At 35.6% G+C, this 17,843-nt stretch overlaps 1 pseudogene across 1 annotated transcript; it reads left to right on the forward strand.

The window, feature by feature from the left end:
• The first annotated feature begins 15,154 nt into the window (after positions 1-15,154).
• On the forward strand, positions 15,155-16,578 carry LOC309822298 (DNA-directed RNA polymerase III subunit RPC4-like; annotated as a pseudogene). Its single transcript has 2 exons — positions 15,155-16,023; positions 16,231-16,578. The product of its transcript is annotated as a DNA-directed RNA polymerase III subunit RPC4-like (transcript).
• The last annotated feature ends 1,265 nt before the right edge of the window (positions 16,579-17,843 follow it).

A 17,843-nucleotide genomic window follows, 5' to 3' on the forward strand; every position in this document is an offset into this window, starting at 1 on the left:
TAAAGTGAAATGGCAGCAAGTGTTCTGAATTTGAAGCAAAAGCAATAGAGCAAATAAAGCTTTCACTAATATAAACATGTTTTCTTTAAGAAAAAAGTCCTTGTTTAGCTTTAAAAGCTAAGACAATGCCTGCAAAACCCTGTTCTTAAATCTTTGCCCATAAATTAGATTAATTCATTATCATAATCTAAATATACCTATAGTCATCATCAGAAAGACATATACTTATGTATCAGAATAATAGAAGGATATTTAGAAATGGAAGAGAAATAGCTGATTTTTTTCAAAGTTTGGAGTCCAAAAGCTCAGTTTACATTTTATTTTCTCTGACATCAAAGATTCCTTCATTTCATTCACCCTCTGTTATGGCATAGAGAGAAAAGTTGGAAATAAACAGTGCTTTGATCTTATATGAGAAAACTCAGGAATCCAGGCCACCTGTAATTTAAGCTCCTTTTATTACCTTTCTTTTTTCTCTTTTTTTAAATGGAATCTCTATCCTTGATCAACTATGTGAGGTATGAAAAAGATGAGAAACGTTTTCTGAACTTCAGGCTCTGTATTAGCTTCTCATTTAAAGTAGCTTTTACATCTGCTTAAGACAGCATGGAGTAAACTGTTTTTGACATGAGTTTCACATTATTAAGACGTTCTCCCCATCTATTCCCATAAGCATAGCTACACTGAGTGGAAAGAAAATCAGTTTTATAAGGAAATTTGTTTCTTTCTAACGACAAATTTTGGTACACGGTAGTTTTTTTTTTTTTTTTTTCCTATCACTTATGTGAGCTTTATTCAAGTAACTCAAGTTACTTCTGTGAATGTGAAAAGTAAAACACAAGTCATGGGATGTTGAATTCAGTGAAATATAAAATTCAGCTCAAAAATCACATATTTATGCCAAAAATACAAGGAGAGGCTTGAACTAAATGAAAAGACCCTATGGTTTGTGTCACTACTAACGAAATTTACTGATGTTGCAATTCCTTCAAAAAGTTAGACCATGTTACTCAGAAGCTTATACAAAGCAAAAGATATAATCCTTTCAAGAACTCTGAACATATTAATTGTAAATAATATTCTGTAATCCTTCTAACATCTAGTTTATTTATAGCATCTACAAATCTGGGCTCACAATACAAGTGCTCAGCCTAGGCCTGGCAACCACTTTAATGCATTCAGCAAATAACTTTAGCATTCTGTTCTCATTTCCCTGGTTATAAAATGAGAATATTAAACTTTGCCTTGAGTGTTGTGAGAATTAATTATTTAATGTTTATAAAGTTCCTTCCAGCTCCAAAGTAGAAAAGTCACAGACGTATTTCTTCTATTCACAATGGATGTTCTCATAAATGCAAATCAGGAAGGAAGTGTTATTTTTAACTGTAATAAAAATATAAAAGTCAGAATGAGAAACAGAGTCAAAGAAAAGATGATGTAATGCATAATGTATATTTTAATTGTTAGAGTGACTTTCCATGTTCTGTAATTTTTACCTCCAGCTATGCGAAATAACACAAACGTAAAGAACATGTAAAGATGGTCTAACATGCAGATGAGTTCGGTCAGCCCTCCTTATCCACGGGTTTCAAATCTTCTGGGTTTCCAAGGCGCAGATTCAACTAACCTAGAATGGAAAATACTACATGACCTGGGGTTGGTTGAATCTGTGGATCTGGAACCTGTAGATAGGATAGGAAGAACCGACTGGAGCGTTCAAGGATTTTGGTATCCTCTGGCTTCCTGGAATCTAGCACCGCAGAAAAGGATAGGGAGAGATGACTGTGCTTACTTCTGTGAAACTAGAACCACTCAATGAAAAACGAATTAAATCGAGTCAGTAACATAACTTTAAAATGGACACCTGTGCAATTTAGAATCTGTAAAAGGAGGGCAACGTGGGGAATGCTTATCTGGATCAGGCTTTGACTGCATTCGGTAAGTTGTGATTGGAGGGTAAATGTATGGTTTTTTTTTTTTTTTTTTTTTTTGACGGTACGCGGGCCTCTTACTGTTGTGGCTTCTCCCGTTGCGGAGCACAGGCTCCGGATGTGCAGGCTCAGTGGCCATGGCTCACGGGCTCAGCCGCTCCCCGGCATGTGGGATCTTCCCGGACCAGGACACGAATCCGTGTCCCCTGCATCGGCAGGCGGACTCTCAACCACTGCGCCACCAGGGAAGCCCAAATGTATGGATCTCGATGGTTCATTTGCTGGTCTAAAAGCTGTGCTGATCAATGGCAATATATTTGTTACTTTGTTCCTTTGTTTTGTTTATTTAAGTATGCTGAGAAAGGAGAATAAGGACAATGAGGTGAATTTTAAATAAAACAATTTATTTTTAAAAATTGTAGTCTTCTCACTTGTTTGGTTTAGCAGTCCTCTATTCCTTTTTCCCCCAGTTTTATTGAGATATAATTGACATGTAACATTGTGTACATTTAATGTGTACAACCTGATGATTTGATACATTGCAAAATGATTACCACAATAAGGCTAATTAAATCTACCACCTCACATATTTACCTTATTATTTTTGTGTGAGTGATGAGAGCATTTAAGATCTACTCTCTCACAGTATTGTTAACTGTAGTCACCATGCTGTAAATTACATTCCCAGAACTTGTTCATCTTATAAATGGAAGTTTGTACGCTTTGACAAACATCTTTCTATTGCTTTTATCAAGTAGTTGTACTAATGAACAGTAATATTTTGTTTGTATGTCCTTCACAAAATTTTAGAAGATAAGATGGCAACTTATGTTGGTCTTTTTAACTTTTTCCAAAAATGTTTTTTTTGATATCCAAATGTTTGAAGAATAATCTTGAATTTGCATATATGTGTAAAAGGATTGTGTTTCATAATTCTTTTGTTACAGGCGGACAACACATTAGTGATGTGGTTACAGAACATTAAATTTTTATTAATAATAATGAAAATACCTGGAGTGTTTGTTCTGCAGATTTTGCATTGTATGTGTAAGTGTATGTAGTAGACAGAAAGGATGATACCATGCCACTAATTCAAATATTTTGGGTGAACATGGCTTAGAGGTTTAAAATTTAAATTTGTGATTAATTTTGAATATCTTATACCAATTGAAGTAAAGTAGTATTATGATACTCTTTCTTACTACTACATTATAGAGAAGAAAGTAAATAAAATTGAAATAAAGAAAAAACTAAATACAATTTAAATTTTAATAGTTTTCCAATTCCAAAATATATTAGAAATTTTGAAAAACAATATATTGAATTAACATATGTACTTTGGCTATGCCAAAATTTGTTTGATGAGTTGATAAAAGTGGTAACTTTTCTTCTTCAACATTCTGATTGGTGAAATAGGGTTATGTTATCACATTGAACTTTTGGAGTCATAACTTTAAGAATAATCAATAATGTGAAGCCTGTAGTGTTAATCTTATTGCTCTTTCAGAATGATTGATAGAAAAGGTTGGCTTTATAAAACACTAAGCTGTTCAGTTTTGGTACATAACAAATAGCATCAACATGATAATATCTGGAATAAGACAATAAAATCCCTCCCGAAAGCTTAAGATCTGTGCTAAATAAAACACTGGGAACCATTCAGCATTTTGTGTTCCTAAATGACTAAAATTTATTTAAGCAAAATTGATGAAGAAAGGGAATAATGGCAATTTTAAAAATCAGATTTAATTTAAAAGGCTATTGATCAACTATCCAGCTATGAGCAGCAAATACTCCCCACTTTGTAATTTTGCTAAATATCTTGCTTTATGTTTGGCCACTGCAACGCAAAAGTGCTTATGTTGGCAATAAAACTAAGGGAGATTTAATTAAACTGTATAAATGAATGTAAACACGGTACTGTAGTATTGTAATAAAATCAAGTTTTGTTTTATTTTTCCCATCTAACCATGGTCTCCAAAAATGCCTAATAGAAGTACAGATATTTATATGAATTAAAAATTTAGTAAGCTCTTATTAACTAATGAGCCAGCTCTTTAGACAGAAGATGACAGAAACAAATTAAAACCACCTGAAGTACCCAGAATATAGTGTACTGCTTCTTTGATTAAACTCTAACCAATATTTTCCTTTGGTAAGATTTTCCTTTGGTAAGGTTTCTGTGTAAATATTAAATTAAATATTAAATATTTGGCCATTTTTATTGAGTTGGTTTTTGAGATTATTAAAATTTTTTTTTATATATTTTAGATAAAATTTATTTATCCAATATATGCTTCGCAAAAATTTTCACCCAGTCAGTGGTTGGCCTTTTCACTCTTTTAATAGTGTCTTTTAAAGAGCAGACATTCTTATTTTCTCTCTCTCTGTCTTTCTCTTTTCTGTTGTTGTTGTTGTTGTTGTTGAAAAATGGATTGTGCTTTTGGTGTCTTGGCTAAGAAATCTTTCCATAATCCAAGATTACAAAGATTTTCTTCTGTGTTTTTTCCTACAAGTTTTATAGCTTTAGGTTTTACATCTAGGTCTATGATCCACTGAGTTAATTTTGTAACAGTGTGAAATTTGGATTAAAGTTCATAGTTTTACAAATGATTATCCAAATGTTTGAGCATTGTTTGTGGAAAAGACTAGTCTTGCTCAATGAGTTACCATTTTGCCTTTAATAAAAATCAGTTGTCAAAGGTTTAAATACAAAATTTGAAATAAGCCTGTGTGAGTCTATTTCTGAGTACTCTGTTCCATTGATCTTTTTATCTTGACATCACTACTACACTTTGATTACTGTAGCTTTATAATATGTGTCAAAATTAGGTTCTGTTAAACTTCCAACTCTGTTTTATTTCAATGTCATTTTGGCTATTTTAGAGATTTTAATTTCTGTATTTTGGCTGATTCTGAATTTTAGAGTTGTTTTTTCAATTTCTACAAAAATGCCTGTTGGGATTTTGATTGGGAATTCTATGTATAGATAAATCTGAGGAGAATTGACATCTTAAGAATACTTAGTCTTCCAACCCATGAAAAAGCTGTTTCCGTTTATTTTAATTTTTCTCAGCAATAGTTTGTAGTTTTTGGTATATAGTTCATTCACATTCAAAAACATATTTTACCAGATTTACCCCTAAATGAACTATTTCATAGTTTTGATGCTTTTGTAAATGGTATTTTTGTTTTTCTTTTTGCGGCATGCGGGCCTCTCACTGTTGTGGCATCCCCCATTGCGGAGCACAGGCTCCGGACGCGCAGGCTCAGTGGCCATGGCTCACGGGCCTGGCCGCTCTGCGGCATGTGGGATGTTCCTGGACCGGGTCACGAACCCGTGTCCCCTGCGTTGGCAGGTGGACTCTCAACCACTGTGCCACCAGGGAAGCCCTGTAAATGGTATTTTTAAATTCAATTTAAGATTTTTATTATTATAAGAAATAGAAAAATAGTTTTGATTTTTATGTACTTCCTTGAAGATAATACCAGAAGACAGTGGTTATATAGGATATTAGAACAAGGGAAGTAATAATTTTACACATAGTGTAGGGAAGGAAAAATATTTTTCCCTCTAACATCTGACTTCTTAGCCAAGAGCCCTCTAATGAAAAACAGATTAACAAGAGAAAAAGAAACAGACATTTATTAACATGTATACCTCATGTATGCATAGGAAATACCCAGGGAAAAATGAGTAAGTCAAAGAGGTGGCTTAGAATTCAGGCTTAATTACCATCTTATTCTGGAAAGAGGAGGGGGGATGTAGGTCTCTTGAGGGAGAGAAAATGGTTTTTAGGAAAGTTGAATGGGCCCTTAGAAGAATAGATGAGAGATGTGATAGTTTGTGACAAAGTTTGTCTGGGTGTGGTATCAACTTCTAGCTGATGAGAAATCAATCTTTCTTGGTTGATGAAACTCCCGGGAGAGGATTTAAGACAACTTGAGTTCTTTCTGGAGGATTTGTCTTTAGGCAGATAAGGAGAGTTCACAGAAAGACTCTCCCTGCATTTGCTGGTTTTTAACTGCCTACAGCTCAAAATAATCAATAAGCCAAAGTGGCATATTTTGCTACCCGTCAACATCAGTGGGCCACAATTTACCCTGAACTGGAGAGCAGTAGAGCATGTCAGTAGTCACTTACATGGGGGGAAAAAATTCTGCTGCTCTGAGGCTGGCCAGGCAGTTATGAGTTCTCCCAATGAGCAGAGCCATACTCATCAGTAGTAGCCTTAATACTGAAAGATCAGTATGCCAGGAATAGGAATTGGAAACCAGGGAAAAAATGACTGTGGTCAAATATAACATGCAAACAAAAGTATTAAGTAGAAGTGACAATGAAAACCATGCATATGAGCAGAGACTGAAAGGAAATATGCAGAAAAATGAGTTATTTCACTCAGAATATGGACATATATGATGTGATTATTTTTGTAATTGTTAAGTATATTGCAATATTATTATAATAGTTTTATAAGAATGACAACAATGATAATATTGTGATGGTCGTCTTGCTAAATAGTTTTACATGCTATGAGTGTTCACTTATGAGGAAAGATTCTGAGTGTGACAGGAACTAATAAATGTAGTCATTTATGAAACATTAGTTCTTCTGAAAAGTGGATTATTTTACATAACTCTGCTTTAATTGGATACATACCATATATTCAGAATCAAAAAAGAAGGTAGATGAAGAATGAGGGGAAATAAAAACAATCTACGAACAATTAGTATCAAAATGATATTCTCAAGGCATGGAACATCCTTGAACTCTTTTTCCTAAGAAATGAAATTTTCACCTCAAATTTATTTAGATCAAAGGATACTTGGGTAAAGTAACTTTAGATTCTATCCCTGACTTTGATTTTCACTTTTAACTTTGTATATTCATAGTAATATTTGAAGGTACAGATTTTTTTAAACCCAAATAGATTAAAAACCTTGAAGTCACATCTCTGGAATAAATATATTACAATTTTAAACACTCTGGGATTGCAATTTGAGTGTATTAAAATAATTATGCTGTAAAATTAATGCTTTTACATATTTTATAGAGAGAACAAAATTTTATTAGATAATTTTACCTAAGATTAAAAGTAACATGCAATGAACAATGACAATGGAAATATCAAATGATAACTATCTCAAACTTATATGAATTTTAATGTCATTCTCTACACATTTTTCTTATTTATCTTGACATATTTTATTAATAGTATGAAATAAATTAGTAAAAAAGAGAAAGCATTTCCATATAAAAGTGTAAAATATACTTGAAACATATACTATTGTGCAGAATTTTTCAATATTTATTTTACCAAAGCTGACAGCAAAATGAAAAATAAGAGATTTTGTGAAAATATTCAGAATTTTTATATTCAGCCAAGAGAAACATGAAAGTTGATTTTTTGTGTCTATTGTATTTTCAAGAGTGCTACAAATAGGATAGTGAAAAAGAAAAAAAGAAGAATTTTAAGAAGTCCAGTAAAATACAGAACTTTTTTTTTCTTATTGCTAGAATGCTTGGAAGTTATAACCAAAAGAGCTCTTGACCTCGTGAGCACCTCTGTCTTTTATGAGAGCAAAAATATCTCAAGTGGCACAGTGCTTCTTTTTCTATCCCTGGTTTCATTAATTTAGATATACAGTAAATGTTCTTTTTCAGTGTTCTTGTTTGGTCATGTCAAAAGAGACTGTAATAGCTGTGAGATCACAGGGAAAATGATGAAGGATTGGTGAAAGTGAAGTAAATCGGTTTCACTATTGGCCTGTCAGTAGAGATGAAGCAGGATACAGCAGCCTTCTCTTTTAAATATTTTTTTCCAAAAAAAAAGAGAATTTTATCCTTGAAGCAACTACTTTCTCCATCTTATCATTGATCTTATTCATTGTTAATATAGAGTTACAGCTCAGGAAATTCTAGAAACTAAGTGTACATTTCAAATGTCTTTTTAGTTAAATGTACTTGGGATATGTTTCAGTGGGAAAATCAGAGGGCTTGCACCCTTCCTCTTCCCTAAATTGATAAAAATTTGGAACTGCATTATTTAATAAGCAAAGTATACCCTCCATACAAAAAAAAACCTAGATAGATACCTAACCATGATTAACTTGTTAGTTTTAGGTAAAAGAAAATAGCGAGAAAAATCAACCTCTAAATTTTACTCTTAGCTTTAACTGGCTAAATAATAGAAAATATGTTTTTATTTCCTTCAACTAGCTCTACAATTCTGTTGTCATTCTCTTTGTTTTCTGTTGTTAGCGCTAACCCAAGAAGAAGATATAAAATAAACAAATCTAAGTTCCTAACCTCTTACCAAAGTTTATTAAATCTCTCAAAATTAACAACCAGGTTGTGCTCAAATTAATAAGCTAAAAAGAATATGTGGACTTTTGTTTTTCAAAAGGAAGCATTTTGAGAAAATATACATTACAAAATAGTTTCTGAGTGATTTGTTCCTCAAAGAAATATGTTTTTTGTACTTTGTCACTGATTTACAGCTTTGCACACTTCAAATTTTTTCTAGATTTATTGAGGTATAATTGACAGTTAAACATTGTATATGGTTAAGTGTACAACTTGATGATTTGATATGCATATATATTGTAAAATATTCACCACTATTTTGCTAATTAACATACTCATAAGTCACATAGTTACTATTTTCTTACTTTTTGTGTGTGGTGATCTAAAGATCTACCCTCTTAGCAGATTTCAAGGGTATAGTACAATATTGTTAATATAGTCACATTGTTGTCCATTAGATCTCCAGGACTAATCTTCTTTCATAACTGAAACTTTGTAACTTTGCTTACTTTTTAATCTGTCAAAAAAAATTTTTTAAGAATATTTAAATTTTTCTGAGACCAGGGGAGTAAGATAGCTATATGAAATGGGAACTTTAAAACTGAATCAGGCTTCATTGGCCTTCTATGTACTAAAGATTTAACATACAATGGTCTTTACTAAAAGGCTAACTACGTGAAAAGATGGAAGAGATTGATAGTTAATCACACTGATAAAAATTCTATTTTTGGCTGTATTTTACATAAGAAGTCCAATTCTTAAGATTTAATTAAATTGTCCCATGTTTTACTTCAATGTTTGCAATTTTCCAAGTGTGTAATGATAGTGATCATTTGACATAAAGAAGAAAGAGTCCTTTTCCTGGGAGCTGTTCTAAAAAAGTGCAAACCAATTTCTCAGAAGAGTAAAGAATCTGACTAGTAGTGAAAAGTCTGCCCTGCTGAAACCATGCTAATTAGTAATTACTTCACCCATCTAATGCTATCTTAACTCCAAAACACTGAAGCGGATTGACTCTAAAAAAAAAAAAGTGAATTAAATAAGAATGTACTCACCACTCATTTTAATTCTATTGGATTTGGAAAATTGATTTATGGAAATTTTGAGCAATTTTCCAATTTAAGGGGAATTATTTCAGATAGTGTTCACTGTAATTTTAAAGTTCCTGTCTTTTCTAGAGGTTGCTACATCATTGATAGCTGAAATTTTTCTCAGAGCTGTTCCATTGCAAATAAACAATTTGAGCTTCACTTTATTATTTATAACTCAGTGATGTCAGGAACAATGAAATAGATATTCATCTACTTGGTAGATTTCATAGAAACATGCATTTATGAAATACTGATGTTATATCTGTACTGTATAATGGCAATATGTACTCAAGAATAACCTATTTGGAAGACTATTGTATTATAATCTCAGTCCTCTGGGGAGTTATTTAATCAAAATAGCTCTGCTTAAGTGCACTACAAGAGGAGACATAAAAAATGTCAGAGGATCAAGGAGAGACAAAGGACTAGAAATTGTAATACTAAAAGTAATTTAGTGCCTTGAGGAATGGTAATTTTTTTTTCTTGAAGTGGAAAAAGCACTGATAAGTCAGGAATGTCAGAGCTCCAACTGAGATCTCGGTGAATGGCAAAATGAATTCTCATACCCATGAACAACTAAACACCTAGATAAAAAGTGTTAAGTGAAAATGGAAATGTAAGTCACACTGTGCTTCTTAATATCAGTGTTAGTGAAACACTAATTGGTATCATATGATTATAAGCAACCATATTGGATCTTGTTCCTCTATCTTCTTAACTCTTTTTTGTACAGCACAACTTCAAGTAGGCTTTCCAGTAATTCTATGAGCAAAATTCTAGCAATCCTCATGAGTTATAATAAAGAGTTAAAGAACATAGTGTCCTTGAATAATAAATCATGTATTAAGATATACACTCTTATCTTAATGTGGAAATCTATGGTAATTACTCTATTAATAAGTACTATGTGTTTAACTAGCATGCCTAATTATCTTAACTTTGATTATTGAGGATAAAACAATATAAGAGGCACAGAATGTTATAGAGAATTTTACTTCTATTTATTTGTTTTTGTGTGTGAATTCATCGTCACCTTTCTCCACTGTAAATGCATCATGTCAAAGTTGCCTCCAAACTATCTTTACAGGGTTTTCCTCCTGTAATCCAATACCAGTGATTTTTCCCTCCTCTTTAGTAGTCAGTGCTTTGGCATTATACAATTAGTGATATTACCGTATTAATCTTTTTCAAAGCATTCCAGGTTATAGTACATGACCATGCATGACCATCTTCTTAAAATTTGTCATCTGCTTCAAAGTAATCAAGGATAACACTTTGTTGACCTTCTCTGTCTCTAGCATTAACTATTATTACTGAGCAATATATTTCTACTAATACCTCAGGATACTATTGGTAGTAGATGGGTTATAAAACATAAATTATGAATACGAATTTGATCCTGTATTTCTGTCAGGGCTTAGTTGCTTGGTGTTTGAGAAATCACTTGCTTCAATATATTTCATATATTCTCCCATCGTTGCTCTGAGTTCAAGAGTATTACCCACCTTACATGCCGATCAGTGTGTAGCCAGTGTTTAAACCAAACATGATTCAAAACTTACCTCTTATGAGATCATCCCACAAGCATGGATGGTCCTCTTTATGACAAAATCCACCTAGCACTGATGTACTCCCTTTAGATATACTTTCATATTTAATTGTTTTCAGGAACACTTGCCATTTAATTCAAAATGATTTTAAATGTCAGTGATAATGATTAGTAATGGATAGCATTTTTGAGCATTTGCTAATTTCCAGACACTGTGTTAAGTGCTCTATATGAAATATCTCATTTAATGCAGTAACACTAAGAGGTAAGGATAGCAGGATAGCTCTATTAATTTTTGACAAATAACATAGAACTGAGATCTAAATCATGTTTTAGAATACCATAGTTGTTGGCCTCTAGGAAGAAATTTGAGCTCAGTTCAAATATTATTCTCTCTCAGAGGCCTTCCCTAACGACTCTATACAAATACCATCTCTGCCATTATCACAGCCTGTCTTTTTTGGCACATGGTAGCTACAACCTACCTACCTGTGGACAGTGAAATGTGATTGGATTTTCTATTTATCACTTCTCAGTGGGAGAGCCTAAAACCAGTGTGAGGTTGGCTTAATCCCTGTTTCCTTGCCATATTGGCAGGCAATGTGTCTGATGGCGGAGGCTCCACCAGGTCCTAGAGTGAGGAAACATGGATCAGAGCCCCTAGCCAATGTGATAAATAAAGCTTTATTATAAGCTGCCACGGTGTTGGGGATTCTTTTTAGAAACCAGAGGCTGATTGTACACATTAATTCATGTATTCATTCAATCAACAAACATTTTTGTGTACCTGTTATGAATTAGGAACTGTTCCAAGTACTAAGAAAATTATAGTAATCAAAACAAAAACCCATGCCTCTTTGAAGCTTGTTTTCAGGGAAAAGACAGATAATAAAGAAAAACAAACCAACAACAAAAAAAGAAAACTATTTTTTTTAACTGTCTGTTAATGGTGATATAGTGCTGTGGGAAAAAATGTGAACTTGTCATAGGGAGTGATGCAGGTTAAACTGTGTGTTCAAGGAGTTAGTTGCTGATAGAGTGATATTTGACCAAAGGGCTGAAAGATGAAAGGAAGCCTGGCGTATAGTTATATTGAAGCACTTTTCCAGGAAAAAGGGACAAACTTCTGTCACTAAAGAACAGTAAGGAGGCTAATATTTGTGACAAAGGGGAATTACAATGAAGGCAAGACCATAGAGGCAGAGGAGGGTCTTGTGGGCTCTTCAGTTTTCATCTGACATAACTCGCTCACTGTGAACAGTGCATGGTTGTTGAATAAATGAAAGAACAATCTCCATAATGATAAGATTTAAGTATTCCACTTCATTCTACCACAAACCAAAAGAAAAACTCAGTTGAACTCACCAGGTCTACATCAAACAAATGCAGGTACTATTAACAAGTATTTGCGCAGGTAGGTATATTCTAATAACACCTCTCATTGGTTCAAAACCTTATTGAAAGAAAATTGAAAAAAATAGTGATATCTATAAAAATGTGTTTCATTAGTTTTAACTTAGCCACCTATGATAAAGAACCACTGGCTAATGTTTTAGTTACAGGAATAGATTTTTTTCCCCAAATAGCTTCCAAAAAGTATCTTTATAAAAATTGTCCTAGAAGAAGAATGAGATTATTGATAAACATTTTGTACCAAACAACCCATGATTATCCTTAAAAGTAGCCAGCTATGCTTTGAGATATTTTATTTCATGATTCTTAACTCAACATCTTTGTTTCGGTTATCTAATGTTGTGTAACGAAACATCCCAAAACTTAGTTTACTATTTACTCACAATGTGTGAGTCAGCAATTTGAGCTGAATTCAAATGAGAGTTCCTTCTACTTGTTTATGAGTCCTCAGATGGAATGGCTCCTGATTTTCCACATGCCCTTTCACCCTCTAGATGCTAAACTAGTCCTTTTTAAATGATTGTAGAAGCATTCAGAAGTTGCTGTTTAGAGACAATTCTCCATGAATCCCTCACATTTCTACATGGCTAGGCATTTATGGACAATTTAAGAATGTTTGTATAAGGGGTTATAGCAAGCTAGTACTGTGTTATCAGGGAAGACTTTCTTATATTCCAAAGTAATAAACACAATGTCTCCTTTGGAGCAAAGTTTAGGCAAGATTTTTAGCATCACCTTACGAGATCGGGGGGTTCAAAGCTGGACACAGATTAGCTGTGTGTTCAGAATTCACCTAGGCCCATGTTGAATCACCCCTGTGGGACTTGGAAGATAAAAGAGATCAGTGAGAGCATGAAGTTCAAGCTGCCTGCTACCCTAGAAGTTATAAACTGTGCAAAACCATTTGGTCTGGTTGTCTCCTTACTGACTAAGTCTGTGGAAGTGTGACAAGTTGAGCTAGCAGCACCTTGCAGTTTAGGGACTACTTGATTGCAAGCCTTTCCAAATAGTAGACTTGAAAATAAAAGCAGTGTCACTTTTGCCACATTATATTGGTCAAAGCATGTCCCAGGGCCATACCAGATTCAAGCCTTGAGGGATTAGACTCTGTGCTTTGATGGGAGGAGTGACAAAGACACATTAGAAAGGAATATGTGTAATTGTAGAATTCTCTCTTCTGTGTATCTTGTAACCTCTTGTTCATAATTTTTATCTCTTTGAATCTGTAAACTCATAATTCCTTCAATTTATATTTATTCTCCTAATCTTCTCTTCAGCTCTGTCTAATCTGCTATAAACAAGTTCACCGAGATTTCCAGCTTTTTACAGAAGTATAACAAATACATAAAAATGTGCATAAATCACAAGTATAAACAGCTTGATAAATTTTCACAAATTACCAACAGCCTTGTAACTAGAACCTAGATCAAGAAAGAAAATATCACCAGCATTCTCAAAACCTCCTTTACGCCCCTACCTAGTCACTACATACTCCCCAAGGATAAGCAATAGTTTTGCTTGTTTCTGAACTTTATGTATGAATGGAATCATATGTATGTATTCTTTTGTGTCTGTCTAACTTAGTTCTACATCACGTTTGTTAGAATCATCTATGTTATGATTCAGTTCACATTCTCTGAACACAATGCTATTATGTTAGAAAATATCTAAAAGTTAAGATTTTTAAAAATGTATTTTTAAAATTTAGAACACACAAATCAATAATTTATATCAAATAAGAAAGAACCCATATTTGAAATTAGAAAATATACTTAAATATGTAAAAATTATTACTTCTCAAAACTTATGAGATGAGGCTAAATTTTTATTATATGAGAATTTAAATATGCTAATATATAAGAAAAGAAAAATAGCAGCCAATTAAGTAGCTAAGCATCAAACTTGACAATTAGTATACGATTAATAAAATATCCCCAAACAACTATAGAAAGGAAAAAAAAAAAAGGGTAGAAATAATATAGACATACAGACATAAAATTGTTAAGATTGTCAGAGACAAGTTTACTTTTTCTCTTCAAAGATTAATACATTTTAAAATATCTACCAAAATTAATGAAAAAAATTTTGATTAGTTACAAAAATGTCCCAGATCCTATATGCTTCCCTGTAACTACTCCTTTGATAACATAACATCATAACTTTAAAAGAGTTGTACCTTATTTCCTGAATCTTTTAATGTGGGCTGGCTTTGTGACTTGTCGTGGTCAATAGAGTATGAAAGAAGTGCCAGTGTTCCATTTCCAAGCAAGACGTCAAGAGTCCTTTATTGCCTATGTTCTCTTTTTACTCTGACTCCACTTTGAGAACAAGTAAATGCCAGCTAACCTGCTAAAGAATAAGAAACCAAGTGAGGAAAAGCTTAGTCCTCCTTATTGAGTCCAGCCAGTACAAACAGAACCACCTAGTTGTCTGCTGCTAATCACAGACGTGCACGTGGGTATCTCTAGGCCGTTGGAGACTAGATGCTCTGCTAGCCAACACACACACATATGAACTTAAAAGAGCTTATTGTTTTAAGCGTATAGGTTTTGTGGTTGTTGGTTACACAACATTATGGTAGCAGTAGATAACCACACAGAACCCATTATAATAGCATATTATGTATTTCCAAAGAATATATTTTATAAGTTAAAAAACCTCTTCTTAATTTTAATAATGTTGAGTAATCAGCAAGCTATAAGAATTATAGAAATAAAATAATTTATTTTTTTTTAATTTTTTATTGTTTTTTAATAAGATGAAAAGATACTCAACTTAATTCAGGTTTAGTTTAAAAAGGTGTTGTGGACTTCCACCCCGGCACTGAGGCCCGGCTGCAGGTCGCCTAGGAGGTGAAGTCGGGATGCGCGTGATGCGGAGCTCCAGCCCCGGTGCGCTGGGGCAACATGAAGAAAACGCCACAGGCGAGCCCAGCGCCCCGGGAGGGCCCCGACCCTTCCTCTCTGGGGAACGGGGGTCTTTTCCTGCGGAGGCCGGTGCCTCCCCTCACCCCGGGCCGCCTTCCCTCCATCCACTCCAGGGACCTCACCCTCAGGGAGTCAAGAAGAAAACCTGCACCCCAAATATCAGTCATAAGATCAAGGAAGAGCCCAAGGAAGAAGTAACCGTCAAGAAGGAAAAGCGTGAAAGGGATACAGACCGACAGCGAGAGGGCCATGGACAAGGCGGGGGACGCCCAGAAGTGTTCCGGTCCCACTCCATCTTTGAGCAGGGCCCAGCTGAAATGATGAAGAAAAAGGGGAACTAAGGCTGTGAATGTGTCGGACATGGGGACCTCTCACAACATCAACATCAAAAAGAACAAGAGGGAGACGAATGAAGAAACAGAACAGATCCTGTACACGCTGGAGAAGGATGATTTCATCGATGACCCTGGGCTGAGGAATGACACTCGAAATATGCCTGTGCAGCTGCTTCTGGTTCACTCGGGCTGGCTTTTTAAGGAAGAGAATGAAGAATCAGATGTTAAACCTTGGCTCAAGGAAGAGGACATGGAGGTGGGAGGGGCCTGCTGTGAAAGTGAAAGACGAGCCACGAGATGAGAGGAGGAGGCCAAGATGAAGGCTCCCCCCAGAGCAGCCAGGAAGCCCCCGGCCTCCCGAAGGATATGTCTGTGGCAGAGCTTTCAGGAAGCTGAGCCTCACGCAGGAGGAAGAGCTGCTGTTCCTGCAGCTGCAAGACTGGCTCCCCGGGGGCTTCCCTGGTGGCGCAGTGGTTGAGAGTCTGCCTGCCGATGCAGGAGACGTGGGTTCGTGCCCCAGTCCGGGAAGATCCCACATGCCGCGGAGCGGCTGGGCCCGTGAGCCATGGCCGCTGAGCCTGCGCGTCCGGAGCCTGTGCTCCGCAACGGGAGAGGCTACAACAGTGAGAGGCCCGCGTACCGCAAAAAAAAAAAAAAAAAACTGGCTCCCCGGCCAGCCGCCTACTCTGGATGTCGAGCCTACCAAATCAGCAGTGCAGAGCGAGGATGGACAGATGGTGGTTATAAAGCAGGAGAAAGACCTGGAAGCCAGGCTGGTAGAGAATGCTTGTACCCTAACCGACGGTCAGGTTGGCAAGCTGCTCATCTGCAAGTTGGGCAAGGTGCAGCGCCTCCTAGGCAAGGTGACTCTGGACGTGACGATGGGGACCGCCTGCTCTTTGCTGCTGTCCTGTCTGTAGGCCTTGGAGACAGTAGGATGGGTGAGATGACAGTTCTGGGACGTAAAGCACAAACCTGTATGCTCTCCCAATTTTGAATCCGTGTTGGATCACAAACACCGGTAAAATAAGCAGACGGAGGGTGGTGGTGGCCGTGCTAACAGCAGTTGCTGCCTGCTCCAGACGTTGTGATCTAAAATTTGTTCGACCCAAAAGGGGCCTGTTTAGCCCAGCCACTGTCCCCGTTTTGTCCACAGGGCCCACGTGGCTCCCTCCCACAGCAGCTGTGAACGGCGCGAAGACCTTCCCACAGCACCGAAACCGCTTGCTGCTGGGCGTCTTGTCCCTGCTACTTATTTTTATAGTTAAGTTTCGGTTCTTCAACTGACTGCATCCTCCCCAGGTGGAGAGGGGACGGTCTGTGGGAAAGGACAGGCTCCTTCTCTTGGTAACGTCTTGGTTCTCAGGGAAGAAAATGGAAGGATGGCTGCTGCTGCTTTTGCTCCCTCCTTCCTCACTAGGGGCGGCGCCCGAGAGAGAGCAGGGACTTGAATCTGAGACTCAGTCGCAGCTCTGTCTCTTGCCAACTGTGTGACTGGACAAACTACCTAACCTTTCTGAGCCTCATATTCCTCTTCTGACAAAAATGAGGGTGATACCTACCTTCCAGGGTTGGTGTGACGATGAAATAGAATATTGTCAATGAAAAATCCTTGCACAAGGCCAGACATAAAAAGTTGCCACTCAATTAATGTTAGATTAGTTTACCGGAAAAACAAAACAAAAAAAAGGTGTTGTGATATCTGTAGTTAACACTTAAAAATATTCATAGAAATTGTCTTCTATTGTAGTTTACTTAAAATCAACATACTGAGCAGTAGGAATGACTTTTGGGAATTCATTGCTGGGATACATAATTGCTATGTATTTGAAATATTTCATATCTCAAGGAGTTAAAAGAAATTTAAGAAATGGTGTGTTTTGGGTCAAAGGTAGTCAAAAAGTACCAAAAATTTAAAAACTGTGTCTTTGTAGTACTGTCTAGGCATGTAGTTTGCAGCCCAAATAACCAAGGTCTCAAACAACTAAATTTTGGATGCCAAAAAAATATGCAGTTAGAAGTATGACTGTGCTTACCATCAAAATCAAAATTTAACATATGGCTTGATAATATAATTGACAGTGTTTATGAGTAGAATTTAAAAGTAAGTCACAAAGGTGACCAACTCATCAAGCAGAGTGTTTATTGGTAATAAAATATAAGCAAAAGAAATAGGATATTTCTAATGATTTTTTGGTTAATCTATGCATTTCATAGATTAATATAGATTATCTTATGCTCCTGCATAAAATAGGGATATTCTCATTGACAAAACTAGGGCAGGTTGTAG

The sequence above is a fragment of the Grampus griseus genome (genome assembly GCF_964374135.1).
Source record: "Grampus griseus genome assembly, chromosome: 4".
Classification (NCBI taxonomy): domain Eukaryota; kingdom Metazoa; phylum Chordata; class Mammalia; order Artiodactyla; family Delphinidae; genus Grampus; species Grampus griseus.